Source organism: Leuresthes tenuis, unplaced genomic scaffold (assembly GCF_036924035.1).
Source record: "Leuresthes tenuis unplaced genomic scaffold, fLeuTen1.0.hap1 SCAF_10, whole genome shotgun sequence".
Taxonomy (NCBI): Eukaryota; Metazoa; Chordata; class Actinopteri; order Atheriniformes; family Atherinopsidae; genus Leuresthes; species Leuresthes tenuis.
The window spans coordinates 27,190,283-27,196,586 of NW_027325364.1; the positions used below are offsets into that span (position 1 = coordinate 27,190,283).

At 42.9% G+C, this 6,304-nt stretch overlaps 3 non-coding genes across 3 annotated transcripts; 1 reads left to right on the forward strand and 2 right to left on the reverse strand.

Annotated features, from left to right (window-relative positions):
• Positions 1-1,459: 1,459 nt before the first annotated feature.
• LOC140317443 (U5 spliceosomal RNA) lies at positions 1,460-1,573 on the forward strand. The gene has a single exon (XR_011917756.1). It is a non-coding gene; the product is annotated as a U5 spliceosomal RNA (small nuclear RNA).
• A 3,171-nt stretch (positions 1,574-4,744) lies between these two features.
• Positions 4,745-4,928, reverse strand: LOC140317142 (U2 spliceosomal RNA). The gene has a single exon (XR_011917485.1). It is a non-coding gene; the product is annotated as a U2 spliceosomal RNA (small nuclear RNA).
• A 308-nt stretch (positions 4,929-5,236) lies between these two features.
• Positions 5,237-5,350, reverse strand: LOC140317376 (U5 spliceosomal RNA). The gene has a single exon (XR_011917696.1). It is a non-coding gene; the product is annotated as a U5 spliceosomal RNA (small nuclear RNA).
• Positions 5,351-6,304: the final 954 nt, after the last annotated feature.

A 6,304-nucleotide genomic window follows, 5' to 3' on the forward strand; every position in this document is an offset into this window, starting at 1 on the left:
CTCTCTTTTCTCTACACTCTGCACTGTGAGCACACACACCAAATCAGAAAGGCTTTTTTCTCTCTTTTCTACTATATGGACTGTGGGGACACAAAACCGCTCTCTCTTTTTTTTTTTTGATTGTGTGCCAGGGCGTTGTCTCACGTATTAGATTATGCTTAAGATACGAATGGGTTTATCAATCACATCAGAATCCATACATACTGATCCTCCCGTAATAAAATGGTCGGATCTTATCAAACACACTTTGTTTCTTGTGACAAGTCAGCGAAACAGCGTATACACGTCAAGACACTGAATCAAGTTTGCCACAAGAACTCATAAGTTTGGCAGTATTGCTCTGCCGTCAGCAATCATACACCCATTTTATTTTCATGAGACATGTGCAGGCACCTGTTCATCTACTGTTCTATCTCTATGAATTAGTTTATCTATTATCAATAAGGATACTTCTACAACTACTATCAAAGTATGTCCGGACTTCTTACGTTGTCAGTTGCTATATATGAATAAGTGGGTTGCTACTGAAAAGCATTAAGCATGTCACACAGCCCAAACATATAACATTTCAGGACACACCACACAGTTAACAACCACAGTGAAGCGTGTCAAAGCCCAAACATGTAACATTCAACAGGACACTTACACAACACATTCAAATCAAACAGTCAGACAACATACAAGAACCTATACCCCAGCCGGCATTGCTCCCTGCCTATTTTCCTACAACTCACTATGTGTGCGCACACCTTTATTCACAAACTCTTCAACTTATACTCTTTTACCGAAGCTGCTACAGCTCGATTGGCCAAATACCCTTAGATCCTATTTTGGTGAATTTGACATCTGCCTTGCATGTAACAGATTAGCGGTTTAGCAGTTTTAATTTAGCTTGAGTGAAGGAATTCATTTTATAGCAAAATCCGAAATCGTGAAGAACTCATGAAAGTAAGCTTATTCTCGGATTCCTGAAACTTTAGATTTGCTCTTTCTTTTACTGCAAAGTACAACGTTGTTTTTTTTGTTTAAATCTTTCTAGACATGGTAAATATTAAGGACAAAGCAGTTTTCACATAGTTTGAGTGAAGGAATTCATTTTATAGATAAAATCCCAAGAGTCTGCTGAGAAAAGAGAGTGAATGCGAAGTAGACTTTAACACGGCTATGGGAGCGAGCCGAGTGTGGGCTAACCGGGAGAATTGCTTGAAAGAAACGCGACACCGAATGAGCGATCAGAACAAAGCCTCAATACGGGATTCTCGTGGTGTTTTTGTTGCTGCCTTGTCTTTTGCACAGAGTTAAAGACAAGGCAGCCATCGAATAGGGCCCGATTGTTCCTAGTTGGTCAGCCGAGGAGCAAGGGGGGGGGGAGCAAGCGTCTCAACCAAGCAAAGCTCACAATGGGGAAGGTGGCTATGCCAACTAGCCTGATGCCCTGCTCCCGCAGTGACGGATAATCGTACTCTGGTTTCTCTTCATAACGTACAAGTAATTCGCCTTTTACTAAAGATTTCTGTGGAGAGCAGCACTAATGAGTTGTTTCTATTTTTGGCAGGCTTTACCTTTGCGGGTGAAGCCCTTTCTGTCTGTGCAAAAGAAATCTTCTTACTGTGCAGAGTGACTTCTCTGAGTAGAGTCGCCTTACTTGTTGCGACTGTGCCGATGTTCGAAGCTGGAGTGCAAAGTTGTTGCTTGAATGGTGCTTGCTGGAGCGTGCGGGAGTGCAAAGTTATACCATTTAAAAGGGCTGAAGAGTGCTCAGTGCAGCGGGTGGGCGACACTCTGGCCACCTTGAAAACCGAGGTTACATCCACTACCAGGGGCAGCCCAAGTTCTGCCGCAAGTGTGGTGAGCATGCGCACCTGGTTGAGGCTTGTACCAAGGTGTTATGTGGGAAGAGCAGAGAAATTGGGCAAACTTTTGGAGAGTGTCCAAATGGCAGGAAATGTAATCTCTGTGGAGAATTAAATCACCTCTTCAGAGATTGCCCTAAATCTTTTGCCAACAAATTAAAGACGGTAAAGCCACAGTCAAGCCAACAAAGAGAAGGACCAAAGGTGGCAGTTGGTGAAGAGGTTGACCCAATAAATTCAAACTTCCCGCCAAAAGCTTGGATTGGAAGTGAGGAGCAAAAAGGCGAGGGGCCTGTAGAGGCCTCACCACTCAGTGTTGAAGTCTGTGAGAATTCACAGGCAGAGGGTGGAGCTACGCTAAATGAGGAGGAAGAGCAGACAGGTGAGTCTAGTGAAGATACTCACCTCCCCGAAGGTCAACAGCCGAAGAGGACGGCATCTGAGCCTCTGATTCCCCAGTGGTATCAGAGAAGAGGGGAAGGGTTAGGTCCCTTTCAGACAGTTCTTCAGTGGAAGAACCTAGAGTCTTCCCCTCCGACTCACCAAATGAGGTCTCCTTTTTAACTTCAGCTCTGCAATCAACCCCCAGGGACTCAAAGTTAAATGCAACATTGCGTCAGAGGCCAACACCGAGAGTCCGAAAAGGAAATATAGATCACCCTACTCACTTTTCACCTAAAGAAATGAAGGAAGAGCTAGTTTCCCAAGAAATAACCTGTGTGTAATTTGTTTTGATAACTTTGAAAAACGAAAATGACATACCTACTTTCCTTTATGCTTTTAATGGTTCTCACCTTCTCAACACTAAATGTGAGAAGTGTGAAATCAAAGACAAGAGCCCAGAGTATTTTATCCTTCTTAGACTCCATAAAATCAGATGTGTTTTTAATACAAGAATGTGGACTACCTTCTTTAAAAAACCATAGACAATGGGAGGAAATGTGGCCCCATTTATCGATATGGAGTGGCTCAAATCAAAATAAAAATGATGGTGTGGCCATTCTAATTAAAAATCCGCATGTTCTGGTGAAAGGTAGCACAGTGGTGAGAGACGGACGGGCACTTTTAGCACACTTGAATTTTATGGGGCAAGACTTTAACCTCTTAAATATTTATGGTTTCAATGGAAAAAATGAAAGGTATGACCTTTTAGAAGATATACAGCTTTACATGCTAGGGCAAGTACCTTTAGTTGTAGGAGGGGATTTTAACTGTATCTTGAGCAGGAAAGATAGAAAAAGAGCAGGGGTAGATTTTAAAGTGGATAAGACTTCGATTTTACTTCAGGGCATATGCAGGGATTTTAAGCTTACTGACTGTTTTAAAACCATGCATCCCAAAGAGGAGGGCGTCACCTGGTTTAGTCATGATGGCACCAGAGCCTCTCGCATTGATTATTTCTTTACTAGAGATTGCCCATCCACTGATGTTAGATTAACCCCTGTTTTCTTTTCAGACCACCTTATGCTCTCCTGCACCCTTTCACCCCCTTCTGGTGTGACGGTAGGAAGTGGTCTGTGGAAACTCAACTGTCAGTACAGGGAATGTTATAAAGAGTGGCAGACCCTTCAAGACCTCTACGAAACACATGCACAATGGTGGGAAATGGTGAAGCAAGGTAAACGTAAAAAAAAGGAAAGAGAATAGATGTATGATGGGACTACATAAACGCTTACAGCGCTACTTTAAACTAAATCAGTGTGGCATAGACTTTAAAGAAGAAATCAAAGATGTCAAAAAGGAAATGTCAGTTTTAGCAGAAATAAAGAGTAAAGGAATTTTTGTAAGAAGCAGGGATCAGGAAATTGAGGAAGGTGAAAAAGAAAGAAAGTTATAAATAAAAAGGAGTGTATTCAAAATCTAAAAAGAGAAGATGGGTTTTTAACAAAATCCACACAAGAGATGATTGAAACTGTACATACCTTTTATAGTAACATGTACAAAGAGAAACCAGTGCACTTGGAAACATCGGCAGAAATCTTAAAATTCGTTGACAAAACCGTAAAAGAGAATGCACACTTGACACAGAATTTTACTGCTTTAGAGTTAAAAAAATGCCTAACAGGTTTTAAGAGAAGTCGAGCTCCGGGTTTAGACGGGCTTCCTGCAGAATTCTATCTGACCTATTGGGACCTTTTATCATCAGACATTTTAGATGTTTTTAAAGATTTTGAAAAACTCGACCGACTGCCTGACAGTTTTAGAGTGGGAATAGTGACTCTACTTTATAAAAAAAAATGATAAGACTGACCTAAAGAATTGGAGGCCCATCACACTTTTAAACTTTGACTGTAAACTTTTTAGCAAGGTTTTAGCGACACGGATGTCCTCTGTTTTAGAGGAGGTAATTCACCCAGACCAAGCTTGTGCCATCTCAGGGAGACAACTCACCGACAGCCTCGTACTGATTCGAGACATCATTGATTACGCTAGAGACAGAAACACCCGGCTTGTCATCTTAAATTTAGACTTTGAAAAAGCATTTGATCGGATCTCGCATCAATATCTCTTTCAGGTGTTGCAGCCATCGAAAAGGGCCCGATTGTTCCTACTTGGTGAGCTTTGCTTGGTTGAGACGCTTGCCCCCCCCCCCTGCTCCTCGGCTGACCAAGTAGAAACAATCTATTCGATGGCTGCCTTGTCTTTTACTCTGTGCAAAAGACAAGGCAGCCACAAACACCACGGGAACACCGTATTGAGGCTTTGTTCTGACCACTCATTCGGTGTCGCGTTTCTTTCAAGCAGTTCTCCCGCACTCGGCTCGCTCCCAGAGCCGTGTTAAAAATCACTTCGCATTCACTCTCTTTTCTCAGCAGATTAAAAGAAAGTTTCATCTTGGGCTCCCTGAAACTTCCATCCTGCACCGCTGTTTGCTTTTTCACAAGAGCAGAGGAGAGCGCACCGTTCCCAGCGGCCCTGCAGTACCGGGTCGAGGCTTGGAGTGAACGGAGCAAGCTTCTTTTTCAACTCCTATTCTTAAAAATCCATTTAATATGTTGTCCTCGTATAGAGGACATATTAAACTGATAAGAACAGATACTACACTTGATCTTAGCCAAAAGGCCGAGAAGCGATAACTGTCCACTGTTTCAGGTCCGAGGGCCCTTGCTGGCACAATGCGCACTTGTAGCAGTGTTCTTTTTATGGCCATAGGTGGCCAGAGTGTCACGTTGCACCTCCGCCCACCCGCTGCACTGAGCACTCTTCAGCCCTTTTAAATGGTATAACTTTGCACTCCCGCATGCTCCAGCAAGCACCATTCAAGCAACAACTTTGCACTCCAGCTTCGAACATCGGCACAGTCGCAACAAGTAAGGCGACTCTACTCAGAGAAGTCACTCTGCAAAGTAGCAAGATTTCTTTTGCACAGACAGAAAGGGCTTCACCCGCAAAGGTAAAGCCTGGCAATAATAGAAACAACTCATTAGTGCTGCTCTCCACGGAAGTCTTTAGTAAAAGGCGAAAGACTTGTATGTTATGAAGAGAAACCAGAGTACGATTATCCGTCACTGCGGGAGCAGGGCATCAGGCTAGTTGGTATAGCCACCTTCCCCATGGTGAGCTTTGCTTGGTTGAGACGCTTGCCCCCCTCCCTTGCTCCTCGGCTGACCAAGTAGGAACAATCGGGCCCTATTCGATGGCTGCCTTGTCTTTTACTCTATGCAAAAGACAAGGCAGCAACAAAAACACCACGAGAATCCCGTATTGAGGCTTTGTTCTGACCGCTCATTCGGTGTCGCGTTTCTTTCAAGCAATTCTCCCGGTTAGCCGACACTCGGCTCGCTCCCATAGCCGTGTTAAAGTCTACTTCGCATTCACTCTCTTTTCTCTGCAGACTCTTGGGATTTTATCTATAAAATGAATTCCTTCACTCAAACTATGTTAAAACTGCTTTGTCGTTCATATTTACCATGTCTAGAAAGATTTAAACAAAAAAAACAACGTTGTACTTTGCAGTAAAAGAAAGAGCAAATCTAAAGTTTCAGGAATCCGAGAATAAGCTTACTTTCATGAGTGCTTCACGATTTCGGATTTTGCTATAAAATGAATTCCTTCACTCAAACTAAATTAAAACTGCTAAACCGCTAATCTGTTACATGTAAGGCAGATGTCAAATTCACCGAAATAGGATCTAAGGGTATTCGGCCAATCGAGCTGTAGCAGCTTCGGTAAAAGAGTATAAGTTGAAGAGTTTGTGAATAAAGGTGTGCGCACACATAGTGAGCTGTAGGAAAATAGGCAGGGAGCAATGCCGGCTGGGGTATATGTTCTTGTATGTTGTCTGACTGTTTGATTTGAATGTGTTGTGTAAGTGTCCTGTTGAATGTTTGGGCTTTGACACTTCACTGTGGTTGTTAACTGTGTGGTGTGTCCTGAAATGTTATATGTTTGGGCTGTGTGACATGCTTAATGCTTGTCAGTAGCTACCCACTTATTCATATATAGCAACT